The sequence below is a fragment of the Rhipicephalus microplus genome, unplaced genomic scaffold (genome assembly GCF_043290135.1).
Source record: "Rhipicephalus microplus isolate Deutch F79 unplaced genomic scaffold, USDA_Rmic scaffold_21, whole genome shotgun sequence".
Taxonomy (NCBI): Eukaryota; Metazoa; Arthropoda; class Arachnida; order Ixodida; family Ixodidae; genus Rhipicephalus; species Rhipicephalus microplus.
Window position 1 is genome coordinate 351,159 of NW_027464594.1, and position 27,035 is coordinate 378,193.

A 27,035-nucleotide genomic window follows, 5' to 3' on the forward strand; every position below is an offset into this window, starting at 1 on the left:
CTGCCCAGACTATCGTTGGGAGTCGCGTTTACCCGTGCGCACGCGTTCCGCATGGGATGGCCGACAACACCACCTGCGCACACTGCGGAGACGAAGAGACAATTCCACACGTCCAGTGTAACTGCCCGGAATATAAAATAGAAAGACAATGACTTTCTAATACCCTAAACAAGCTGAACGACCAGCCACTGTCAGAATAAAGTATACTGCGCCATCGTACAATTCATCATCACAGAAAAAGGCCGTGCAAGCGCTGTTAGGATTCTTGCGAACTATTGGCCTGCGGAACGGCTCTGAGTGGACTGATTTTGTGTGTGCGTGTGTGCCCGTATTTCGCTCTTATTTATTTTTACCGCTCTCTCTTCAAACCTCATATTCCCCAACACCAGTGTAGGGTAGCATACCGTATACTAGCATCTAGTTAACCTCCCTACCTTCCTTTTTTCTCGTTTTTTTTTCTCTCTCTCTTAACTTATCCAATATCGACTGGCCCACTTCATCATCATGCTTCTAAATTTCAACTGATTTCGGTAACGCTTCGTTGGATTTCAACTTTTCACAAGTGGTAAATGCACCCACACGTGGTACTAATATTGTAGATTTTGTGCTAACCACAGCTCCTGATACGATAGGCACAATCGAATACTCAGATGGTTTTAGTGACTACAGCCTCCGAAAACTCAACATCCACAAACCGGTATCAAATATAGGTTCCACGGCCCCCATGTTCATTTGTAACTACAATAAAGTGGATCACAGATGCATGAACAAGGAACTAGCGGTCTTCTATCAGTATTTTGTTCATTCCTTTTCTCTGCAGTCTGTGGCTGAAAATTAGCTCGCATTTAGGAACAAGATGTCTGAATCGGTGGACAGGTATGTGTCTCTTATCGCTATTGCTCACGATAACAAAAATCTCTGGTTCAGTTCATCACTGCCCAAACTGCGAAATAAAAAGAAGCTACACAGCAGCCAAGCATTCATCCAGCACGTCTTCCTGGGAAATGTACAAGAAACGTTTGAAAGTATATTCATCAGCTATAAGTTCCGCCTAAGATAAGTACTCTTCACATGACCAACCCTTCCTCTTGCGCTGAAACCCTCGAAAGTTCTGGCATACCATATCCCCAGGAAATGAATCGGGACAACTCTGTCTTTTCAATGACGACAACACACCACTAACACATGAGCAGTGCTCACATGAGTTCAATAAGTTTTTCTCGCCGGTATTTACAAAAGAAGGTCACTTAAGCGTTGTTGCTGATTTAGGTTACCCATATATGACACCGATAACGGTCTCTGCTGATGGAGTTGCCGTCTCATGAATAACCTTAAACTATAACCATCGGCAGGTGTAGATAATAATAACGCTAAGATATGGAAAAATACCCTACCTGTTTCTAGTGAAATACTGTGCAGAATATTTAATCAATCGCTGTCGACTGGACAACTACCTAAAAACTGGAAGGTTGCCAGGGTTATTCCAGTATTTAAAGCTGGAAATAAAAATCAACCAGACAACTACCACTCCATTTCCCTAACTTTAATTTCCTGTAAAATGATGAGAGCACACAAAGGAATTGCACATCTACTGCCATCCGGAGACTAATAGTTTCTCTTTCACCAATCAACATGGATTTCGTAAAAATCTGTCGTGTGATACGCAGTTGCTCGAACTTACGACTGACTTGCACTTTAACATGGACAACAATTTACAAACCGATAGAATTTTTTCTTCACTTTTCCAAAGCTTTTGACCGGGTGGCCCGTTGTCATTGTTTTCTAAATTAAATTCCGTTGGACTGGACTCTGATAGCTTAGCTGCGATTAGAGATTTCTTATCTTGCCAACAATTCACCTTGATTAATAATTGTGTATCTCCCTTAGCTGATGTAACAGCCGGAGTCCCTCAAGATAGTGTTCTAGGCCTTTTACTCCACCTTATTTACATCAATGACCTGCCCAATATTATTTCCTCAAGTATTAGATTATATGCCGATGACTGTATATTTTATAGAAAAAAAAACGTCTCCTGATGATCACCACATCCGGAAAAATGATATTAACCTTATAAATATGTGTTGTAAAAAATAGCTTATGGTATCGAACTCAGCAAAATATAAACTTATTTCTTTCACTCGCAAACATTGGAACTCTGATTTTCTCTACGTTATGAACAACTCTGCCATATATCGTGTTCAGTCATCCAAGTATCTAGGGATAAACTTAATTCACAATTTTTCATGGCGCCCCCACATTACTGCTATCTGTGCTAAACCATCAGAAACGCTTGGGTACACTCGTCGTAATCTGCGTAAATTGCCACCAAACATTCGCAAGTTAGCCTACCTAACCTTCATTTGCCCGCAGTTAGAATACGCATCATCAATTGGATCCTGTCATCAAGACTACTTAATTGCTAACTTAGAGCTTGTTCAAAACCGTGCCGCCTGTTTTATTACTGGAAGTTACAAACGGGAATCCAGTATTACCAAAATAAAATTCGAACATTCGCTGCACCCTCTTTAGGTACCATTTGATTTGTGGGGTTTAACGTCCCAAAACCACCATATGATTAAGCGAGAAGCCGTAGTGGAGGGCTCAGGAAATTTCAACTCCCTGGAGTTCTTTAACGTGCACCAAATCTGAGCACACAGGCCTACAACATTTCAGCCTCCACCGGAAATGCAGCCGCCGCAGCCGGGATTCGATCCCGCGACCTACGGGTCAGCAGCCGAGTGCCTTAGCCACTATAGTCCACCGCGGCGGGGCACCCTCTTTAGGTTCGCTGGTGTGTTTGCCCTTTTATGCGTGCTTGATGGATATGTTCCAACCACCAGGCCACATTTACTCCTTTTGAAAACACCACTGCGCATGTGTAGGCGGCTCCATAATCAGGGCAGTTTCAAGCGCATCTTCGGCAATACAAGGGCGTTTAATTGTTTTGCGCTGCCACATTCTATCCTACTTTGGAACGATCTTCCTGGCGATATCACTCCTATCACAAATCGCAAAGCCTTTCACGACCACCTACTCGAACAATTCAAGCTTACAAAGATATTTCTCATCTAGTTCTTTCTAGATGTGTTATCTTATAGGTTTTAAATTGTGTAACGTTGTATAATGTTACATTGTAGTATTGCAAACGCAGCTGAATTTCATTCATTTTTCAATCACTGACTGTTCATGTTAATTAAGTTCGTGCTTCGCGCACGCTTTGCCTTTGTTTAGTTTTTCTACATGGGTGTTACTCTTCGTTTTCTGGCACTCGTTTGCATCACACTGCACTTTTGAGATGGTAAAGTCTAGATTTCATCTTTTTTCTGTATTTATTACATGTCTTATTTTACCAAGTCCCCCCCCCCCCCTTCCAAGCCCTAGACAAGGCTCTGAGAAGGAGCCTGTAAGGTATTGCGAATAAATAAATAAATAAATAAATAAATAAATAAATAAATAAATAAATAAATAAATAAATAAATAAAATGTTGCTCGCACAGACATATGTTGAAGAGTTGCACATGTTTATATAACCAGTTGTTTGCAATTGCGCAACGATGCCAACTGGAACACGCGTATTAGCAAAACCAGAAGCTGATATGAAGTGCTGATGCTCGCGAAGATGCCGGCCCTGTACAATGCTACATAAATCTATTTCAGTGCATGACAACTGGCCATAATTGTCGTTAACCCAATGTGACAGCTGTATCAAAGGAGTGCATATGTAATGTTTATAAAATTGGGTAGGCAGCACTGCAACCAATATTGACGTTTCTCGAACATTAGCGTCTATTTAAAAAGTAGTACTGAGACCTGGCGTTGCTCTGTGGCAGAATGCTTCAATGCCACACGGAATGCTTTGGTTTGATTCCAGCTGGAGCCGCGACATTTATTCTATGCCTTCGTTGGGTCGACGCTACGACGCTACCGATGTCGCGTATTTCTTAACGCCCACGCGTAAAAATTGTCCATGTGCGTTCTCGTTATTCCTGGGTAACTACTAAGTGTCAATCACCCGCATACTAGCGGCCCATACCCGCCCTTGGGTATGTACCACTGGCTGGCGCGAAGTGTTTGACGACGTACGCTAGGGGATTGTGACATCATTCATATCTTGACAAGCACGTCATATTCATCAAACTATCTTACCATCCCACGCTAATTATGGTTCACGACAAGTTAAGGGGGTGAGCTAGAGAGCACACGTAAGCGACTAAGATAGATAGATAGATACATAGATAGATAGATAGATAGATAGATAGATAGATAGATAGATAGATATGCTGAGAGTCACCGAAGTTCGCTAAGAAATGCTTCGCAGTTAAAAGACAGTGGTTTAAATGTACAGCAACAGAGTACCTAAACAAACTAGACAAGCCTGAACTTGTATATGCACGTATTCAGATGTTTGAGAATAACACTGGGAGTGTGTTGCGAAATTCTAGGTGTGTTATGCAGGTAGTGGCATTGAAGCTAATTCGAGAGCTAACGTACTCATAATTCATGCATGGCCTCCGAGATTTGCATGTAACAGCGAATGTCCGGGGGTTTCGTTTGTCGTGGTGACATGCCGTCCGTGCATTTCATTTGTGTTAGGAGTTTTGAAATCTTCATGGCGTGACGAGAACATGATGTTGCTAGTGCGCGAAAAGCTCCGAAGGAAGAGGGATTAAAAGGGCCAAGAAGGTGCGTTTCTTTGTCGGAGCTCATCATGACCCCGAGATCGTGCCCTGAGCACTTTCTGTCAATCTTTTCTTTGAACGCTGGGCTAGTGAGATCGCGAGTGGGCACGCTAGGGAGTCTTCATGTGCGCGCCGCCTCCGTGTTTTAGAGTGGTGTCAGCCTTTGACCCACCACTTGCCGCCGCCCGCTAAAACAAAATGTTGCCAGTCCCGGTTCTCCTGGTAACAAGCGCTATGTTGGTTCTCGCGGCCAGCCGTTCCTGCTCTGCTGTACTGCACCAGCTGTGTGTTGGCGTGAATGTGCAAGCTGCGGTATGGGCTGCGTTTGACTACACCGTAGACCCTGCTTCCGCTACCACACCATCCTCGTGCTAAGCGCACCTACAAGAACTTTGGAGCGCAAATACCAGGGTGCTGCATGCCGCAGTGCAATACCATTCGGAGACTGTTCCGCTGCCCGACTTGCTCTAGCTGAAGGAAACGGTGTCCGGACGGATAGACAGACCGACGGATGGACGAACAGTCACACAGACGAAAGCACGGATGAACTGACTGGCTGACGAATGGACAGGCGGATGGACAGACGGGTGGAGAGTCAGATAGGTTCACGGACGGACAGGCAGATAGACTGACAAATGGACGAACGGACGGATGGACACAGGGACAGACGTATGAAAGGACGAAAGCACGGACACACGGACATTGGACTGATGGACGCACGGACGAATGGACAGACAGACCGACCGACAGACAGACAGACACATGTAGAGACGGACGCACTCACGGATGCACGGACGGACGCACGGAAGCAAGAATGAATGAACGGACGGACGGTAGCTTCGCTTCAATCATCATCCTTCACTCCGTGGATATGCTGCGGTGTTTTCGTGTTCTACAAAACGGTGACTAACTTCAGAAAACAACCCTTCAGCTTTCAGAACTTGCTATTCGCCTAGTGTGCGACCAGCCGGAGCCCTCCACTACGGCGTCTCTCATAATTATATGGTGGTTTTGGGCCGTTAAACCCCACAAATCAATAAAATAAATTAGTGTGCGACCGTTGGCGGCGCTGCGAACCGCACTTGAATGACGTCAGTTCGAGGATTCGTGTGCTTTCAAGGCGTGGCGCAGTATAGAAACGACCTTCGTAGTTAAACTTAGCAAGGACACAGTTCAATTGGTTATCTTGTGTGCGGTGGCTACAGACGCTGTTCTGATAACCATGGGTGTCCCTCTTTAACACTCGTTTCAAAAGGACAGTGCTTTTTTTTCTTCTTAAAACTGCGCCGCTTGTCTCCGCGGCGAGAGCTGCGCAATAGTGAAGTACTGCTCTGCGCCTCTATATGATTACCCACCCGTGGAAAGAGCATTATTATTCACAACTGTCTTAAGGACCAGTTGCTGAGGAAGATGTGGATAGTCAAACTGGAATAAAGAAAGCGCCCCACGCCTTGATCGACCATGTGCAGCAAGTCTTCGCTAACAGTGAATTTTGCTATTCCCGCCCTACACTCCACTTTTCGGTAAGCCGTCAACCATGTTTCAGCGCCTCGCCAGTACTTCAGCCATTCATTGCGCGCAGGCACCAGGTGAGATGTCGTCCCACAGTCAGCTGCGAATGCCCCTAAACAGGGAGCCGACGACACGGCCTCATTATCGCCTCCAGTAAGCGCGCCTCTTGAGCACAGCTGAACGGCACAGGACGTCCGAGACTACAGCATTATTTGGTTGGTGTGCGTACATATATACGTAGTTAACTTATCAAGACAAGTGCACGCCTAGAACACTGCTCACCATTAATTCATAAGCAAAACCTGATGTCGCTGTTTTTGCCCCGCCGCGGTGGTCTAGTGGCTAAGGTACTCGGCTGCTGACCCGCAGGTCGCGGGTTCGAATCCCGGCTGCGGCGGCTGCATTTCCGATGGAGGCGGAAATGTTGTAGGCCCGTGTGCTCAGATTTGGGTGCACGTTAAAGAACCCCAGGTGGTCGAAATTTCCGGAGCCCTTCACTACGGCGTCTCTCATAATCATATGGTGGTTTTGGGACGTTAAACCCCACATATCAATCAAATCTGATGTCACTGTTTAGTCCACATACACTAAAGGTTGTCGCATAATCTTTGTGGCCCTGTGCGCGGTATATAAAATTAGCGATAACTATTTGATAATAGGAGCTACTTGATGATGTCACTCTCAGAAAACAAGCATTACTGAGATAAATTGCAGTCATTTGCATCAGCCAGGGGTGCATTGAGGCGGAACTTATCCCCTTCCCAAGTCACACCAATACCCTTCAACACTTTTGTTACTGCGATGAAACACGGGCTTGCGCCCTGCCGATGCCCATCACTTCAATCCAAGCGCGATTATCTCAAATTTTGTAATCTTATGCTGATTTGTATATCTAGTAGATGTCATAGAAGGTAATTTGATTGACTGTCGAAGCAGCAATTCGAGCAGATTTTCTCCAGTAGTTATCTTTTGTGTGGTTTGTGAATGCCAGAATGGCAGAAATCAGCGATTCTCACACATATCCACGTGTTCACTGTCATTATTGCGGCACTGCAGAGAAAATATCTTAAAAAAAAGGACATGCGTGGTCTTCTCTTTAGAACTGTTGTGAAAGCTAAAGCCCTTTTCACAGGCGGACGAAGCACACCGAGGCACAGAGCAGTACTTTGCCATTGCGCAACACTCAATCGCCCAGGAGACGTATGGCGAGTTAACAAGTTCACGTGTTTTCAGGACCAGAACAGCAACGGTGATGCTATCACAATTGACGGCATCGGCTGCGCACATTGAACAACGTGGCCCGCGTCGTACACAACCACGTCATTGATGAGAAAACGCGACGTTTCGCTTGCTGTATCTACATACTTGTAGATGCTGGAAAAAGACACACTCATTGGAATGTTAAAACACCTGAAATAATTAGTATCACACTGCGGAAACTGCAGATGACGAGCGGGAACACTCACACATAGTTTCACTTTCTGGCCAGCAATGTGGTCGCCGGCATCGGCGTGCTTATCGGCCATCTGCGAGTTTTCTTGGCCCTCTAGATGGGGTTGCAACTAAAACAAATTCAAATTGCACTTCAATACTTTCGTTGTGGGCGTTAGTTGACCCTCGCGAGGCTGTTCCGTCGACAAAGTTCCCGCCTGAAGCAGATGATCTGCGCACAAGAGCAGCGGCGGCTGCAGCGCGGTTGAGAGTGAGTCCACAAACTGACGTCACACGTGAGAGGGCGCCACTCCGAGATCTCGAGGCCAATATCAAGAAACCAACCCTTTCTCGTTGAAACATACGCTACCTTCAAGTAAATGAGCGACCGCTGAGAACCATCGTTGTGTCTAGTCAAGTATGGCGGCAGTTTTAGCCTGTTGTAAGCAACCATGATCAAATTTGTCACCACCCTAAAAAAATGGAGACGTGAGCACGTGAACGCGCCCCCCCCCTCCCCTAAGGCGCGCTAGGGTAACTGTATATGGTAGGGATCATATACAGTTTTAATCTAGGTTGTGCTGGCATTTGGCGGCATCTCGTGGTGTTCATGGTTTCTATCTCAAATCCACTGATAGCAGTGAACATTGGGTTTGTGGGGTGGTCATTTAGGTTTATGTCATCATTTGTCGACAAAAATGTAATGATCTTTAGCTGAATTAGAGAACAAATTTTAAATTGGACGCCTTATTTTACGCTGTATCGATTGGGCTCGCTCAATCTCAGGAGCCTCGAATACAATTTGGCAGCGTTTTATGACCACACAGAAATATTGCAGGGGCGCTTTCACTTAGGGTAAACAGCCCCAGTAAATTGAGTAAAGGAGACATAGAACACAGCAGAAGCACTGCTCTGTGCCGTTAGGTGTCTTCTGTTTTGCGCTTTTTCCCCAGTTAACTAAGATCAGCATGCCCGATGGGGTAACAATTACGTCAGAGGTTCTTCGCCACACCTCGTAATAACGCTGTAATCTTCGCAAGTTTCACTATACTTACAGAAGGGTAACATTTGTATGCTTCTGAGACGTGGTTGAACTGAAATAGTTTGTTTTAACTTCAAAAAAAAAACGTTCTTTTACTATTTTTAAGGCAAACTGCAACATTTCAAATAACGTAAACACCACCTTTGAAATATTTATGGCGCAGTGGCTGTCGTCGTGGCCACAATCACGGTCATGACCTTGATCTCCCTAGTCCCTAATCCAGCGGTATGTAGAGCTTGTTGCTTACGGCCAACTCATTGCTCGTTGCTGGCGTTGGTGTCTTCTCTGTGACGTGGGCGGGGCTGACAGCTCCACAAGGGCATGCGGTACATGAAGCAAACAGCACCTCCACCACTCCACCAGGGGGTCGTGACGCTGATGAAGGCAAACACGGCTTGTCCAAACTGAAAGTGTTTATTTCGCCGAACTTGTGACGGGCAAACGGAAAGACAGATTACGGCAATACGCACTGACACTGCTAGCGGTGAACAGAGCGTCGGCCATCGATCAACTGACTAGCGGTGAAGCGCGTTGGCATTTTCACATGTGCTATCGAATACTCTAGCCTTATCACTGAGGGTCGGACAAGCACTGAAATAATCCCTAGTGTTTGCGTCTTGCACGCAGTCTTAACAGAACGATCTACAATAATCGCGAACTCTCTCGAAAAATGAGGCCACGTTCGCGCAGAGCATTTCTGACAGACTTTTCGGGTGGTAAGCGAATGAAACAAAGTAAAAAATAAAATATTCGGCTGGTCCCACGTATCTTGAGAACCGATGTTATGCGAAGCATGCGGAGGCAACGTGACTGCTTCGTATTGTTTTGTTGTCGAGCGAAACGTTACGAAATGACACTAAAGATAAGCTCTACATGTATTACGCCAGACACTTGTTAAGAAGTCGCATGTTTGCGGTCGCGTAACAATGCCAACATTAACATGGGTATTAGCAACCTCAGAAACGGTAAGCTAATAAGCGGCGCTTCTGCCAGCAAGGATGGTGGCCCTGTACATGGCTATAGATAAATGAGCTCCAGAGAATGGCGTTTCACTACAACTCACTTTAAGCCGACTTACCGGCTGTATGATAGGGGTACGTATGTGCTATTTGTAAGATTAAATAGCCAGCACTGCAACCGCCAATTGACGTTTCAAGAACAATACGGTTTACTTGAAACTCAATGATTGATTTGTGGGGTTTAACGTCCCAAAACCACCATATGATTATGAGAGACGCCGTAGTGGAGGGCTCCGGAAATTTTGACCACCTGGGTTTCTTTAACGTGCGCCCAAATCTGAGCACACGGGCCTACGACATTTCCGCCTCCATCGGAAATGCAGCCGCCACTTGAAAATCAATTCCGAGGCCTGACGTGGTTTGGTGGTAAATACTTGATTGCCAAACAGAATGTGGGTGTTTGAATCCTGTTGGGACCATGATGTTTAAGGCGTTTTTTTTTCTAAAAAGAGCCAAATGCACTTTAAATGAAACTGTGAAAAACGCACTGTTTTTCTACTGACAATATGGTTGAGCCTACTCAAATAAGTTTTTTCCAGTATGCTCCTCTCCCCTAAATACCACGAATATATATTGTGGCTAAGATCTACACAGCCAGATACCGTCAGTATTGTGGAGTGAAGTTTGTATTCAGCTCACATATATTGAAAAATTTCATTTGGGCATGACCTACTTCGTAAAATAAGAGTACAACGGTTCGAATGCATGACATAGCAATATTTTGCGATAGAATTGACCTCATACTTTTGCTTTCCGGTGAAGTGCTTCGACGCATAGGCGTAATGGCGACTACTAGACTTGAAAAGCGAGTTGCTCTTCGTGGCAACAGGCGTACTACTCTGGACTGTCATAAGTGTTTTTTTTCCTTGCATCTATTGAAGTCCTGGGAAAGCGTTCCAGTTAGTTTTATGCCATGCCATTTCTAACCACTTCTTCTTTAGGAAATAGATAGACGCCCAATATCTTTCTTTCATGCCTCTTTTATTTCAAATGTACAATGTGGGAGTGAACGGAGGAGAAGATACTGTTGCGCTAATGCCGAAAAGCATAACTAAGGTGCAAAAAGAAGTAGGCAGGTCAGCCTCTTACTATTTACAGTCAAGTTTTGTCTTTAATGATCATGTCCTTTAGTAAATGCCAACTCGTGCTGGAAAACGAAATTGTGGAACGTAAACAGGATAACAAAGCAAGTAAGACACAAATGAAACATTTTGGGTAGAACCATGTTGGTTGTTTTGATCAAGTATATTGGCGCAATGCCGGTTTAATTAACGTGGTTCATTTTGATTGAAACACTTGGAGTACGGGGAAAGAAAAATCAAGAACAATCCGGAGTTTGCTGAGGAATATGAGGCTATGACGACCTATCCAGCTTCTGTACCAGATAGAACTGTCTTCGATATAGTGAACTCAAAGTGCGCGACTTTGCGGTGGGTGGAGGATATTGAATACTTGTCTTTCCTTTAGAAGATGAAGAAAAAGAAGCCGTCGAAAAGAACGCGTGCACTCTCAAGAAAGAAGAGAAAGAAGAAAGCGTCCTCCATGAACTGTTCTAACTGCTATGTGTAAATAATGTAAATATAGTCTTGTTTCTTCAAATGCCGTGACCACTTATTTCACAAAGTGGTGCCGAAACCCGGGAACTTCTCTGTTCAAGTATATTGATTTCTAGATTAACCGATCCAAGTTCTTTCAATCCAAGCGTCTTGGATACATTTTCACGAATGAATGTACGCTGGCTTCCGCTGTCCACAATGCCACGAATATAGGCCTTCTGCGTTTTCCCCAAGACCCATGCCCTAAATGTTTGCAAAAAGACGTCAGATTCTTAAAACGAATGAGAGCAGGTATGCAGACTGTTTGCAGTTACGGAGCCTTCGTGTTCTTTCTTCTTCGGTTTCCACTTGGTATCGCACACTGAAGAAACGTGCCTACGTCCGCATGTTCCGCACTTGACTTTTCTGTAGCAGTCCTTGGCTGGATGCCCTCTTACGGTGCATCGATAACATCGCTTCTCGGCAGCCAATTTCTTCAACTTTTCTTAATGGGTAATACTTTTGTCACAAACTGGAGTAGCATGATTTGTCGACCCCCAAAACAGACAGTACTGAGCTTTTGACGAACACTGCAATACCTCTGCTGTTGGTAGAGTGGCGTTCAAGTTCTTTTTCTCTTCAGGTGGACGGGCGCCTTTCTTTCTTTTCATGAGCTTCACTTCCTTCGCAGCTTTCAACTTCCACGTGCAGGTACGTCAGGAGTTCTTGCAACTCCTTCTCGGCTGTGGCTGTCGATGATGAAACATGCTGTTGTTGTCCCAAGCCTGCATTGTCTGTTGTAGACGGTGGTAAGCTTAGGTTGGCTTCTATCCGGAAATAGCCAATGACGATGCCTGCTGGCAATGCCTTCAACAAAATATCCGTGATCATAGTTGCATAACTGGCAGGACTGACGTTTATTCCTTTCAGACCTCTGATGTGGCACTGCAATAATCCAACAGCTTTCGAAGATTGTAGACGTCTTCCGAAGAATCAACTGCTGGTAGAGCGCGCAGTCGGTGTAGATGGTCCTGTAGAATACGCCGGTTATCTCTGAAACGACATTTCAAAATCTCGATGGCATCGTCGTAGCACTCGGCCGTCGATTGTAGCCCAGAAATCACGGCGCCTGCATCCCCTTTCAGAAGATTATTTAGATATTGAAACTTTTTTCTTTTGTCAGGTTTTTGTTTTCCTCAACCACGGTTCAAAACTGCTCCCAAAACAAAGGCCAGTGGTAGAGCTGTCCGTTAAATGTCTGCAGATGGAGTGTGGGAAGCTTGATTTCCTTGCGTCATGTGCGATCCTTGGGTGTCTAGGGTGGCCTTGCAGGTAGAGACTGGGTTGTCGTAGGACAATGGGTTTGACGCAATTGCCACTCCCGAGCCTTCAGCTGTGTCAGCATTTCTAGCACAGCGTCTTGACATGTCAACACAGTTTCAAACTCTGTAGCGAACTCGTCCTCTGGAATAAGCTCTTCAAGTACGGCGTTAACTTTACCCAAATCTGCTTTGTTGCCTTGTAGCCGTTCAATCAAAGCTTTGCACTGTAAACCCTTTCCATCACGGCTTTGACTTCATCGATAAGGCGCTTATTCATCTGTCGTCGTGCCGTTTGCTTCTCTTTCAGTGCTCTGACGCAATTCATCTTGGTTCAAAAATGCGTGACCATGCTCACCGCAATCGACTGGTCTGCTTGCTGTCACGGTGAAAAGCAGCAGAATATGTCCCGTCAAGATTGCCTTTCTGGCTTTTTTCTAAGGTTGCCGCTGTCCTCCCGACGTGGTGTCTTCCTTTCGAAAGTTCCCGATGAGCACTGGTAGCATGTATTGTCCCGGCTAATACTCCGGATGGGTTTCGGCACCGCTTTCACTTTGTGAAATAACTAGTCATGGCATTTGAAGAAACAAGACTATAGTTACATTATTTACACATAGCAGTTAGCACAGTTCATGGAGGACGCTTTCTTCTTTCTCTTCTTTCTTGAGAGTTCACACGCTTTTTTCGATGGCTTCTTTCTCTTCATCTTCACAACGAAAGCTAAACATTCAATATCCTCCACCCACCGCAAAGCCACGCACTTTGACTTCATTACATCGAAGACAGTTCTATCCGGTACAGAAGCTGGATAGGTCGTCATAGCCTCATATTCCTCAGCAAACTCCGGATTGTTCTTGATTTTCTTCCCCATACACTTCAGTCAAATGATTGCTTGCATTCTGTTACCATATGGTTGTCCGCAACTTTTTTTTCCAAAGAAGTGACTGAAGTGTCTCGGAAAAAAAAATCAAGAACAATCCGGAGTTTGCTGAGGACTATGAGGCCATGACCTGAGGCTCTAACATGAAAATCATGACATGCGTGTCATGTAACAACATGACTACATGCTACGCTCATGATGCGCTCGCGGCCGTTTCACTAGCGTCACATATACAAAATTTGGTATTACAATACGTGAATGGATGACAAAGGCATGTGACTGGTGCAAACGTGATAATCATGATATGCGTGTCATGTAAGAACATGACTACATGGAACGCTCATGATGCACTGGCGGCCGTTTCGCTAGTTTCACATGTACCAAACTCGGTATTACGCGACGCGAACGGACGACATAGGTAAATGACAATATGACTACATGCCACACTCATGATGCGCTCGTGCCTGTTTCGCTATAGCTTCACATATTCCAAATGTGGTATTACGTGACGCCATTTGAGGACGAAGGTATGTGACTGGTGCAAACATGATAATCATGAGATGCGTGTCATGTGAGAACATGACTACATGCCACAGTAAAGGTGCCAGTACATTTCGACGTGACGTGGTGCGCGTGCTCACCAGCGTTCATTTCGTCGCGTCACTCTGGCATTGCCACGCCAGGCGCTGGTCATGCCATATACTGGCAGGCGTGCGCCGCACTGCGTTGCTTTGACGCATGCGCGTTTCAGCGCGTCCGGCGTCTCTCCGTCAAGAAAAGAGGAAGACGCAGTGTTGTCTGGGGAATGCATCGGGGCGAAATGCAGCATGTTGCATTTCGTGCAGGTTGCCGTCGGGCCGCGCTGACGGACGCTGGTCGCGCATGGCGTCAGAGTGCTCGCGTTTTGCTAACGTAGGTAGCCTCGCTGTGCCCAGCGTGCGCGTGCGTGAACGCTACATTGAAGTAATTTGAGCCCTTCTTGATGCGCTTGCGGCCATTTTGCTCGCTCCACATATACTAAATTTTGTGTTACGTGACGTCAATAGATGACGAAATATATAACTGGTGCAAACATGATAATCCTGACATGCGTGTCATGTAAGAACATGACAACATACCACGCCCGTAGCGTGCTCACGGCCGTTTCGCTAGCTCCACATATAATAAATTTGGTATCACGTGACGTGAATAGCTGACGAAGGTAAACGACACATCAAACATGATAATCATGACACGGAAGTCATGTACGGCATCATATACCTTCACCTCGTACCGTTGTGCTGATTTTAAAGTGACATATCAAAATTTGTCATTTATGCTTCGCACATCATCGATTCCCCTGGTATGCGGGATCTACGAACTTTTTTTTTTACTTTCTGGCCTTTCTTTTCGGCTTGATAAAAAAAAGGTACATGTGAAACTTTCTCAATCGTGAATAATGCAATGGGGGTTTCTGAAGACACTTTCAAACTCCCGAAGTTCCATTTATTGCCTAAAGTTAATATATATGGCAATTTAGTAAATTGATCCCAACTGAGAAATTAATTATAGTACAAGAAACGTCTGTAGTGTGCAAGGTAGCTCTCAGCATTATGCGACTGATTTTGCTCGCCTTCCTCCAGTATATATTGTATTTTTTATTCATTGGCTAAAGATACATGGGACACCAGGTATATGGTTACCCTATGTCACCATGAACAAGCTTAACAACAACTTAACATCTGAAATTTTAATATTTCAAAACCATGCATAGGGCTGATACGCCAGGAAATGGCTCAAGGAATACACAGTGAAAACCAATCCATATTATTTTTACTGGCGTTTGTGAAACTTATAAATATGAGAATTCACTTTAGAAATTAGAATTGGTTGCGTTTTCCAATGTCTTGAATTATTTGTACGGCATAAGGAGACTAGGAAGCTTTGGTACTATCGGAAACATACAACTGTCTAATGTACGCTCGTCAGACCCTTCGTTCGAAAAAAGAAAAAAAACCCCTAAGTATTGCAATAAAGCTATCCTAAGGTGTTCCTCTTTTGTTCAGCTCGCGTCGGAACGTGATGACATCAAAGAAATCATATTCGAAAAAATCCACACTAAGTACAAATTTGAAATCATGTTCAGGCCCTCGAAGTCTTCTGGCACGTGACCTCACAGGCTTCGAGAGTGTGAAACCGGTTTGCACCGGTCAGGCACCGGCGGTCACGCAGCACGTTGGGTGACGCGCGCAGAAACCGCATGCGGCCGTCCCTCGGTGACAGGTCCGCGAAGATCGGGTATACTTGAGATGCTGACGCTCGCCGGCGATCGTTCTGGGTAGACGGCATGGCAAACCATCGAGACTTCCTTCCATGCACCGCTTCCTGTATTCAGTGGCTGTGTGGAAGAAAACGCTGTTGTTGGTGGGACATCAACCCGACGGGATGTTCCAAGGGGTGCACTTCTGACCCTCAAAGAACCACCAGCTGGAGAGCACGTCCTGTCTGCGGGTATTGGTCATGGCTTTAGCCGCAGTTGCGGAGCTGCATATCGCAAGAGTGAACCATTACCTACTTTGTTTAACTATGCTATAGTATGTTATGCTGTATAGCAGTAAACTCAATTGGCCTTCTGGAAGGTATTGAGGTCTCTCGCTAAAGGAAGCAAATATTTCCTTGCATATGGACGCTCAATTGAAAGCCATGAACAGCGACGGTGGCCTGGTGGTAATGATGTTCAACTGGTTACCCGTAGGTGGCGGGATCGAATCCCAGCCGCGGCGGTCGCATTTTAGGTGGGGGCGAAAATGCTTGAAAACCCAGTGGTTAGATTAGGGTTAAGGCTAAGAACCCTAGGTTGTCGAAATTTCTGGAGTCATTGATGATGGTGTTTCTAACAATCAAATTGTTGTTTCATTGAGTTCAAAATGAACAGTTATGACATAACAGCATTATTAGTATAAAGTCCTGGGCGTATTAATGTGCCCAGTATCGATAGCGAATTGAGTGCTTTTTAAAGTTATACTGACGGCCCATTGACCGATGGGGCACGTGTGGCGTAGAGCCAATGGCGTAGCCATGGCATGGTACACTAGGCCCATACTACCTCCTATTCCCTAAATACTTTACCAGGGCATGCAGAGTGAAAATTGACCACTTAATAGCCCCTCCCCTCCCCTATATATCAAGGAGGGGCATCCCGAGAAAAAAATAATTTTGCCGAAGCCTCTACAGGGTACAGGTGGTTGTTCTAAGAAGCGACAGCTGGCGGAATACAGGGAGAAGAGACGGTGTAGCCGCCTCCTTTGCTTGCCCATCTCATCCCATAAAATACACTTCAGATAGGGTATTGAGCTCTTACCGCTTCATTCTTTCGCTGACGTAGGGCAATCAGGTTAAACTTTATAGTCAGCATGATTCAGATAAGATAAAGGCTTGGCATCTATGCTTGCGGGGTTAGTCCAGAAAAAAAACAAAAAGTGTACATCTCAAGAACCATGTAAACAAGCTAGATCAAACCTCTCATGCTGCCACATCATGCCTTGTATTGGTGTACCGAAACACATAACCACAGCCCTTGCTGTCTTCACTTGTGTTCCCTTGTTTTGATGATGTCGTTGCTGACATTAACCATTCGATACACGTGATCGACGCGATGTTCCTCCACACCGGGCCACCCTCTCAGCTTTCTCACCGGCTAACCTTTTTTCCTTACGTGTGCAGCCCTTACTGATATACTGATTTGTGTACCAGAACCAACAAATGCATGCAACCACGTCTGAGCGTACAACTGAAGGACGACTCGATAAGTCACCATTTTGTGCTAATCATTTTGGTTAGATAATCAAGTTTTGATACATGTGGACGGCTGTTGTGCAACTTGCGCTGCCCGTCGAGTGTTTTCAAGTGGTGCAAGAAAGGAGACAAGCAGCAGCATGTTAAGCACCTACGCAAGCTTAACACGAAATCTGACCTAGAGCGATACAGAAGTGTGCCCTCACGGGTTGATAGAATAATACAAAAGCCATAACGGCCTGATTAGACGCCGGCGTTGAAAAACGGGGCCTTACAGAGGCATAGTAGCTACAAGTTCATTAATGCATATGGTAATGCAGAACTGTCGCGTTTTTGTTGCTTTAGACGAATACATAAAGGACCAATGAGTTTATTTTTCATCCCCGCGACACCCATAGGTCATTGTACGGACGAACGCGTTTCTCGGAGGGGCAAGCGAATGAAACGCTTGGACACTTCGCTATACAAACACGAAAAATGAAAATACGCAAAAGACACGCCCAACTTGAGATTAGGTTGAACACTGCTCCACTTGTGGACAAGGAGAAGCAAAGCGCTACTGTTTGCGAATACGTGCAGTGATGTACGTATAGGCTCTCCAGCTTGTATGTCCTCCTATCGCACGCACTCTTAAAAAAGGCTGCGGAAAGTCCAAGCACGTCTGTGTACCTTCACGAAGGAGGAGCGCCTTTGAGGCGTCTTTCTGTTCCTCAGACTGAGTAATCATCGTCTATCTCGGGTGCTCTCCCTTACATTATCGCCGTGCTTCCGATACTTCTAGGGCATGAACCTAATGAAACACACAGTTAACGATGCCAAGGAAGATAAGCGGTCATTACTCATAAGGTTTGATTGTGGTAAACTTTACTGTTATCACTGGAACAAGGGACAGGAAATAGGAAGGAACACGGATGAACACTAACTTACAAGCAAACTTTATTTCCAAAACGAAGCAGAATATCAAAAGAGCGTGAACAAAACATTGCAAACCAGTGTTTGCTAAAAATCAAAATGAGAAAAAAATGGCAGATTCCACATACAGTGGGAATCGATGATATGCGAAGCACGAATGAGAAAGGTTGACATGTGACGTTAAAGTCAGCACAAGGTTACGAGGTGGAGGTAAATGATGCCGTACATGACTTCCTTCCATGTCATGATTATGATGTTTGGATGTGTCGTTTACTTTCGCCATCTATTCACGCCACGTAATATCAAATTTAGTGTATGTGGAGCTAGCAAAATGGCCACAAACGCTTCATGAAGGGCCCAATATAATCTAATGAGGCGTTGACGCGCGCGCCACTGGGCACAGTGACGCTACGTTAGCAAAACGCAAGCACCCTATATAGTCTGACGCCAGGCAAGACCAGCGCGACGAGCGTTCGTCGGCGCAGCCCGACGCAACCAGCGCGAAACGCGACATGCTGCATTTCGCACCGATGCGTTACCCCGACAAGACTGCGTCTCCCTTTTTTCGTGACTGAGGGGCGCCAAACGTGCTGAAACGCACATGCGCCGAAGGAACGCAGCGCAGCGCGTGCTTGCGAATATGTGGCAGGACCAGCGCCTGGCGTGGCAACGCCGACGTGAAGCGACAAAATGGACGCCGCTGAGCACGCGCACCGCGTCACGTCGTATTGTATTGGCGCCTTGACTGTGGCATCTAGTCATGTTCTCACATGACACACATCTCATGACTATTATGTTTGCACCAGCCACATACCTTCGTCCTCCATTGAAGTCACGCAGTATCAAAGTTGGCATATGTGAAGGTAGCGAAACGGCCGCGAGCGCATCATGAGTGTGGCTTGTAGTCATGTTGTTACATGACACGCATGTCGTGATTATCATGTTGGCACTAGTCTCATACCTTCGTCATTCATTCACGTTCCGTAATACCAAATTTGGCATATGTAGATAGATATGTGGGGTTGAACGTCCCAAAACCAATATTTGGTATATGTGAAGCTAGAGAAATGGCCGCGAGTGCATCATCAGTATGGCATGTAATCATGTTGACACATGATATTCATCTCATGTTTATAATGTTTGCACCAGTATCATACCTTCGTCATCCATTCACGTCTCGTAATACCAAATTTGCTATAAGTGAAGCTAGCAAAACGGCCGCCAGCGCATCATGAGCGTGGCATGTAGTCGTGTTCTTACATGCCACGCATGTCATGATTTTCATGTTAGTGTCTGTCGCTTGTGTTCGCCATGCAGTCATGTCATACCATACCAGTTTTGCAACATGTGAACGAAACCACCGCAAGAGCTATATGACCATGAAGTGTGAATCATGACATTCACGACATACATATCATGATTTTCATGTTATGACTAGTCAAATATGTTCTCCACACAGTCATGTTATGCCATACCAAGTTTGGTATTGATACCATTATCGAAACGGCCAGGAGAGCTAAAAGTCGTAGGCGGCTACATAGATAGATAGATAGATAGATAGATAGATAGATAGATAGATAGATAGATAGATAGATAGATCGGTAGATAGATAGATAGATAGATAGATAGATCGGTAGATAGATAGATAGATAGATAGATAGATAGATAGATAGATAGATAGATAACTGATTGATATGTGGTGTTTGATTCCCAAAACCACCATATGAATATGAGAGACGCGGTAGTGGAGGGCTCCAGAAATTTCGATCACCTGGGGTTCTTTAACGTGCACCCAAATCTGAGCACACGGGCCTTCAACATTTTCGCCTTCATCGGAAAAGCAGCAGCCACACCCGGGAATGGAACCCGCGACCTGAGGGTTAGCAGCCGAGTACCTTAGTCACTAGACCCCCGCAGCGGGGCAGATAGATAGATAGATAGATAGATAGATAGATAGATAGATAGATAGATAGATAGATAGATAGATAGATAGATGGATAGAGATATATAGATAGATAGATAGATGATAGATAGATAGATAGATAGATAGATAGATAGATAGATAGATAGATAGATAGATAGATAGATAGATAGATACGTTCAAAGTCACCGAAGTTCGATAAGAAATGCTTCGCATTTAAAAACAGCCTACGCTAGTTTCAGCGGTCATGCGTGCGGTACTAGAAATTAATCTCTTTATCCTTCAAGGCAATGGATGAGATGTTCACGCCATAGAGTTTCCTAAAATTAATTTGAGGAGACTCTGTCGCTGCGATCGTTCAGCGACCATGGGAATGATGGGTAGTACACACATTTGCCCAGTCTTCGTACTTGCAGGCGGCGAATCGTACTTGCGACTTCGTTCATTGCTGTGTTTCGGTTTTGTTTTGAAAGAAAGATTCAATCCTTTTGAGCTTCGTGACCCTATTTGAAAAAAAAGTAAGTTGAAAAAAATAGGGTGGTGAAGCAAAATCGCTGAACATTTGCTGATTTTTGTTTTGTAAGAAAACAGCTTCAAGCCACACGAACACACACGGAGCCAATAGCAGGCCAGAAGTACGAAGTTTAGACAAATGTGTGTACTACCTATCATTTCCATGCTCACTGAAGCGCCGTGCGTTGCAGCCCCCATAGACACTAGCGCCAGAGTTGCCTTTAGTGTATATTAGGAAACGCTATGGTCATGCAATATACCCATTAAAAATTAAGTCTCAGGCCAGCACTCAGGCCAGCTAGCGGGCTGTGTGTCCCAGTGACGCCGATGCGCGTTCCCTGCAGCGCACGCGAACGCCGCTTGCGTTTCTGCAGGACGTGTACCGCGTTTGCACGGTACGCCAATGAGCGTCCCTTGGGTGAAAAAGACATGGCGGAAAAAAGGGGTTCTCGATTTCGTTCAACAAGTCGCGCTGAAGTTTGAAAATGGTTTATTATTGCCAGGTCTCGCAATTTCTGCTGTCCCAATTATTTCATGTGTTATTTGGGAACGAGTTCGCGCCAACACTCGGCACCTTTCGAATAGGCGTTTGCATAAGCGTCACACGCGCTGCAACGAAGCGCTAAGTGCCCGCTGTTTATTTTGGCGTTGTTGCTATGTTCGCGCAAGCAGTGGTTGACGCATCGGCTGGTCTGACCGACAAACTGCTTTCCGCGTGTCAGCGGGATGCTGTAGATCACACTCTGCACGTATTCTGTGTAACGGTTTCGATGCTTCACCTGGCAACTTAGCTCCTTCTGTTCTCGCGATGTGGTTTTGTTCCGGCTTGCCGTGATTTGAGGAGCATACAACGCCACACAAACCTGGACGCGATCAGCACTCGTCCGTGTGTTCCTTCCTATCCCTTGTCTTCAGTTGCGCTGTTGTTAGTGTAATGGACCACCAACTTGCCCGAAGATTTGCACATTTAGTTGGTAAAGTAATTATGGCGTTAGATGAAAGGAACTAATGTGGATGAAAATCCAATTGCAAGCTGATTTTTAATTCATAATAGCTCCTTTCCATTCATGTCATAATTAGTTTACCACAGTTACATCCTACATATAATATCACTTTTTCTAAGCTTAATTATCTGTTGGCTTCATTAGAATGCGTCTACTCAGCGCGATAGCCACATTGTTGATAGAAAAGTGGAAAACGCTGAGGTTTCAAGAAAGAAAACGCTAGCGAGCCAGGTGACAATCTTGGGGGGACAATAATGGCGCTCGTTCTTCTTAGTGTACTGGAGAGCTGTTCTGGACGTCGTCACCTTAAGGGCATGTCCTCTTCGGGGAACCACGTTCAACGACTCGCAAAAGCGAGGAGCCGTGATTTCATGGCGTTTCTCACCACGTCGACGAACAAATCGACATACCCATTTTGTCAGTACATTTAACTTTATTAACGAAATAAGAGAGTGGTCGAAGTGTATAGTAACAGGACACTTCAACATACTCCACATCTAGAAACTTGTATGTAACCGTGTTCAGATGTTTGAGAATGCCGCATGCAGGTAGTACGTTCCGACATCGTAGGTGTGTTAGGCAGGCGGCAGCATTAAACCTAATTCGAGAGCTAGCCTACTCACAGTTCATGCATGACATCTGAGATGTGCATGTAACAGCGAATTGCAGGGGGTCGCCTTTGCGGAGGTGACGCGCATTCCGTCCCCTTCATTTTTGTCGAGAGTGGTGAAAGCTTCACGTCGTAAAACTGAAGTTGCGAGCGCGCAGGAAGGGTCATGACAAAAGACCGAAGAGATGCGTAGACCTTTGTTGGCGCCCGTCATGACCCTGAGCACTTTCTGTTAATTTTTTTTTCGAGCGCTGGGCCAGTGTGATCGTGAGTGGGCCCGCCGAAACTTGGTGGCACTCCGCGGTGATCACGGTAACTATGCAGTTCACGATGCTCAAATCCACTGATGATCGTGGACATTAAGTTTATGGCGCGGCTGTACAGGTTTATGTCATCATTTCTCAAAGAAAGATGTAACCATCTTTAGCTGATTTAGAAAATTTAAGTAAATTTAACGCCGCATATTACGCTGTATTGACAGCGCTCACTTGTTCTCAGGAGCCTCGAACGCCGCTCATGCAGCATTTCCTGACCACACAGAAAGCACGTTGCAAGGACCCTTTCGCTTGGGGAAAACATCTCCAATATTTAGGGACAGAGCAAACAAAGAACGCAGACAAAGAGTTGCTTTGCAGTGGTATTGTCCATTCTGCATTGCGCCTTTTCCCCAGTTAAGTAAAAACCAGCTTGCCCAAAGTACGTCAGAGGTTCTTCGCCACGTCTCGCAATAAAGGTGGTCATCTTCACGAATGTCACAATACTTCTGGAATGGCCACAGTTTTATGCTTTTGAGGCGTAACAGAACTGAAATACTTTGTTTTATCTCAAGAAGTGGTCATTTCTATTGTTTTGATGTAAATCGCAATAATCCGATGCTGCGCTCTTCAATAAAAATGAAGGAAAACATCCTCCCCATAAAAAAATTATGCAAGACTGCGCAATACAGCATTGTGCTCATTCAGCTTGATTACACTAGTGTTACGGCAGTTTAGCTCATTTATTCTTCGAAGAGCATGCACTGTTCCCGTATGCGCATAATTTTAATGAAGCAAATTATCACGTAGTCCTGTACGTTTCATTCTACATTCCTTCCTTACAGGTGATGTCCTCTCTTTCCGTCACAGTTGTGTGTTGCGTTGCCTTCTCGTTCTCTCGCACGTGTTTCTCTTGAGATACAGAACCGTCGTCTTTCGTTGCTCAATTGCGACACGTGTAATTATGTATACGCTCTAACCTCGCAGCCGCTGTATACCTGCCGCTTTCAAGTTCGCAGATGCTAGTCTTCAACAGTGCCTTCCACTCCTGCCTTGCAAGTGGGGTTAGTACCCGGTTAAGACTCAGCGCAGTATTGCAATACTGTAAGGGGATACTTTACGTTCTTCTCAAATTGATCGTATGCAAGCGTATCTAGAATACTTTCAAGAGCACATGTGGTAGAAGTTATACAGAGCTCTTCACATGCGGGGTTTCCCACAGTGCCTGAGTTACTGTGGGTCAGTCCTGCCACAGGCTGATTCATAGTACCTCAGGCTTTATGAAATAATTTGTGAAAAATAACTCGGGCTTTATGAAATATGGCCGTCGACTGCTATCCCTAAGGTCGGGGCACGGAATCCCAGCTGCGGTGGCTGCATTTTCAATGAAGGGGAAAATGCTTGAGGCCGGTCTACTTAGATTTAGGTGCCCGTTAAAAAGCCCCAGGTGGTAGATATTTACGGAGCCCTCCTCTACGGAATCTCTCATAATTATATCGTGGTTTTGGGACGTCGAACGCTACAGAATATTATCATGACTATGGAACGTAAAACCCCACAAACAACCACATGAAGGCTCGCTCCACATCTTGTTACGACGCACATACGGGCAAGTGGCTGGAATAGGCAGGCCATCTTCACAAATAGCGCTGTGTAATACAACGAATACGTGGCAGAATTTTGCCAACGGTGTTAGCTGCTGTCGCGAGTTATGGGTATGAATGTGGCAAATGGCATTGAAAACTTTGTACTAATATATGTTCGGTTCGTTTATGCTGGTCCCGTTTCATATAAATTTTACGCTCATTCTATTTAGCATTGTTTTCTTATACATCGCCCATAACCAGAATATGCCGGCGATAGCATGGTTTCTGTGGCGCCACTATGACCCCTGGCTGAGTTCCATTATAAGTATACAACATTGGGGCACAGTTGTCTCGTCGTTGCCAACGATCACATGAGCTGTGAGAATAATGGGCTATATGGGCATAACTCTCTCTCTCTCTCTCACAGACAGTTCCTAGTTTGTAAATGTGAATCCACCACTATCGACACGAGGTAAGCTTAAGGCATTCTCTTATGTGACGTAAACGAAACACGTCTTAATATTGAAGACTTCTTAAACAAAGCCGTATCTGAACTAATATGGCTGAATGATGCCGCTCTAACCATATCGCTTGTCATGCTTCGTCAGTATAGTGTAATAGTCGCTCCATCCGCATCATCACAAAGTTAGACCGATCGTGAGTAATGAAAATTTAGAGGACAAACTTCACCTTCAAATGAGCAATGGGACCCCCTGCGTTTCGCCTTCTCATATGCTGGTCAGGCTTCGGTTTTTGGTAAATGCCTAAGCCACGATGAAAAAAAAAAAAACGTTGGTGCGCATGATATTGGCATTTTCAAACTATCCCAGAACGCCTACTGCAGGTAGAGTTGCGCAGTGGCCACAACGCCATCGTTCTACCTTTCACGAGTCAGTGGTAGACAAACTACGCCTCCGTGAAGCAACACGAGAAACAACGCAGCTACTGAATTTAGTTATGCTTCTTCTGATGATCGGATATGCCAGAGTGATCTGTAATGGCTGGACCATTGAAACACCCACCAGTTGGGCTATTGAAATGTTGGGACTTGGCGATTCTACGTTTCTGCCATGCAATATTGAATGTGTTAAGAACAGCCACCCAACTACAAGACATTCTTATGGTGTTCTTCTTTGAAGCAGTTTTAAGCGATGGCACAGTATTTTTGGCATTTAATGTATTTGCATATTTTGGTAATGGTAAACGCTGCAATTTTGCAGCGTTTACCATTAACGATTTGCCATTACCATTTACCATTACCATTAACGATTTGCAATTTTTGGTAATGGTAAACGCTGATTTTTCTCTCACAACCAGCGACAGCGAAACGGGCACCGACGTAGAAATTTAAACGATAAAACACTCTGTAGCGCCACTGTGTTAATAATATGAGAACAACAATATGACGGTTGGAGAATGCTTGAGCATTTCGGAACCGTGTATAGATAAAATTCAAGAAATATCATACGGTTCTATTGCATTAAGGGCACCTCACCGGGATCTCCACATTATCTGACCAACATATTTACTCTATACCCCAAAAAATAACGCATCAAAATATCCTACGTAAATAAACAAAGAAAGAAAAGAAAGCTCGTATACGTTTCTGTGCGTACCTGGCGCGATTGGTAAACAAGGGTTTACCGAAGCACTCGCTGGCCGGCCGTCGTGTCACGCCCATACATCTTTGGCGGCAGTGTACTAATGAGACGAATCTATTGTCCCCTCGATTGCACGAGTGCACGACGTCAGCAGCCGTCAAGATGCAAGCGTAAACGAACGCCTGTAGTGGAACTCGCGCAGTGGGCTCACCTGGTAGGTGGTGTAGAAGACATCGCGACACATGGGGCGCTTCTGCATGATGAAAAAAAAGTAGAACTCCTATGTGTTGTCACTACAGATTCTTCGTTAGCAGCGGAAGTATCAGGGACGCATGTGAGAAGCAAGCAGTGAACTCTTGTCGCATTTTAATGTGTTGTATATTGTTACGACAAAGAAGAGACGCCGTATCGACAAGGCTGGGGATTAGATGTGTTGAAAAACAGCGGTAATGGCGTGACCGGCTCATCAGCGATCGAATGGAGACAACCCTTCGTCTTCCTTGTCAGTCACACACGCGTGTCACCTCCTAGAATATCAATATACATGCTGTCACACCTGTCCCGTTACTTAGGGAGGCGATCGCCGGGCTAATTCTAAGAGCCGAAGTATCGGCCCTCCGAACCGCACCACGAAAGCGTGGACAATTTAGGAGTGGTCCTTTTTGGCGCGCCAGCGGACGCCGGCTGTGGCCCAAAGAACAAGTCAGAGCCGAGAGTCGATAAACCAAACAAATACTATATTCTCAAAAATGGCAGGTCGAAAACAATACACAAGAATGCACACTCCGCAATAGTTACATACAATACGTCACCAATGAAACAACGTACTACACAGTGCAATCAGCCACACTCAAAACAACGGACACAGACAACGATACGCACTACAATGCAGTCGCATGCATTGAACAACCAGGACACTTAAAGACTAAAGAGATAGAAACCCTATCCAGTCCAAAGTCCTTGGAACCAAAGTCTGACTGATACTCTTCCGAGAATCACTCACTCAAAGTCCAGCGTTGTTGCTTGTTGCCGTTCCGCTGTCCCGAAGTTTCTCTTCCAGGAAACCTCGCGTCTTCAATTGGCCACTCTCCAAGCTTCAAACTTCTTCGCCCAAACACGTCGGCTTCACACACGCAGCTGTCGCCCGCGTCTTCGCTCGATAGCGGTAAACCCACGCTCTTGCCTGTAGCTCGAGCCGTCCCTACGGACCAAAAACTTCGCCGACTACATGGCGGACTCTCTACGCACTCTGGCGCTCACTTCCGTCTCCTCCTGTTCTGTCACTACGGGCAGAACCTTCGCCGACTACACGGCGTAATCCCTACGCGCTCTGGCGCTAACTTTCCGTCTCCTCCTGATTTCTCGTCTCGGCTGCTCGGTTAAATACCTTGCGCGCGACTTTCCAGATGTTTCTCGTCATTTAGTCGGCGCGATACGCAGCGA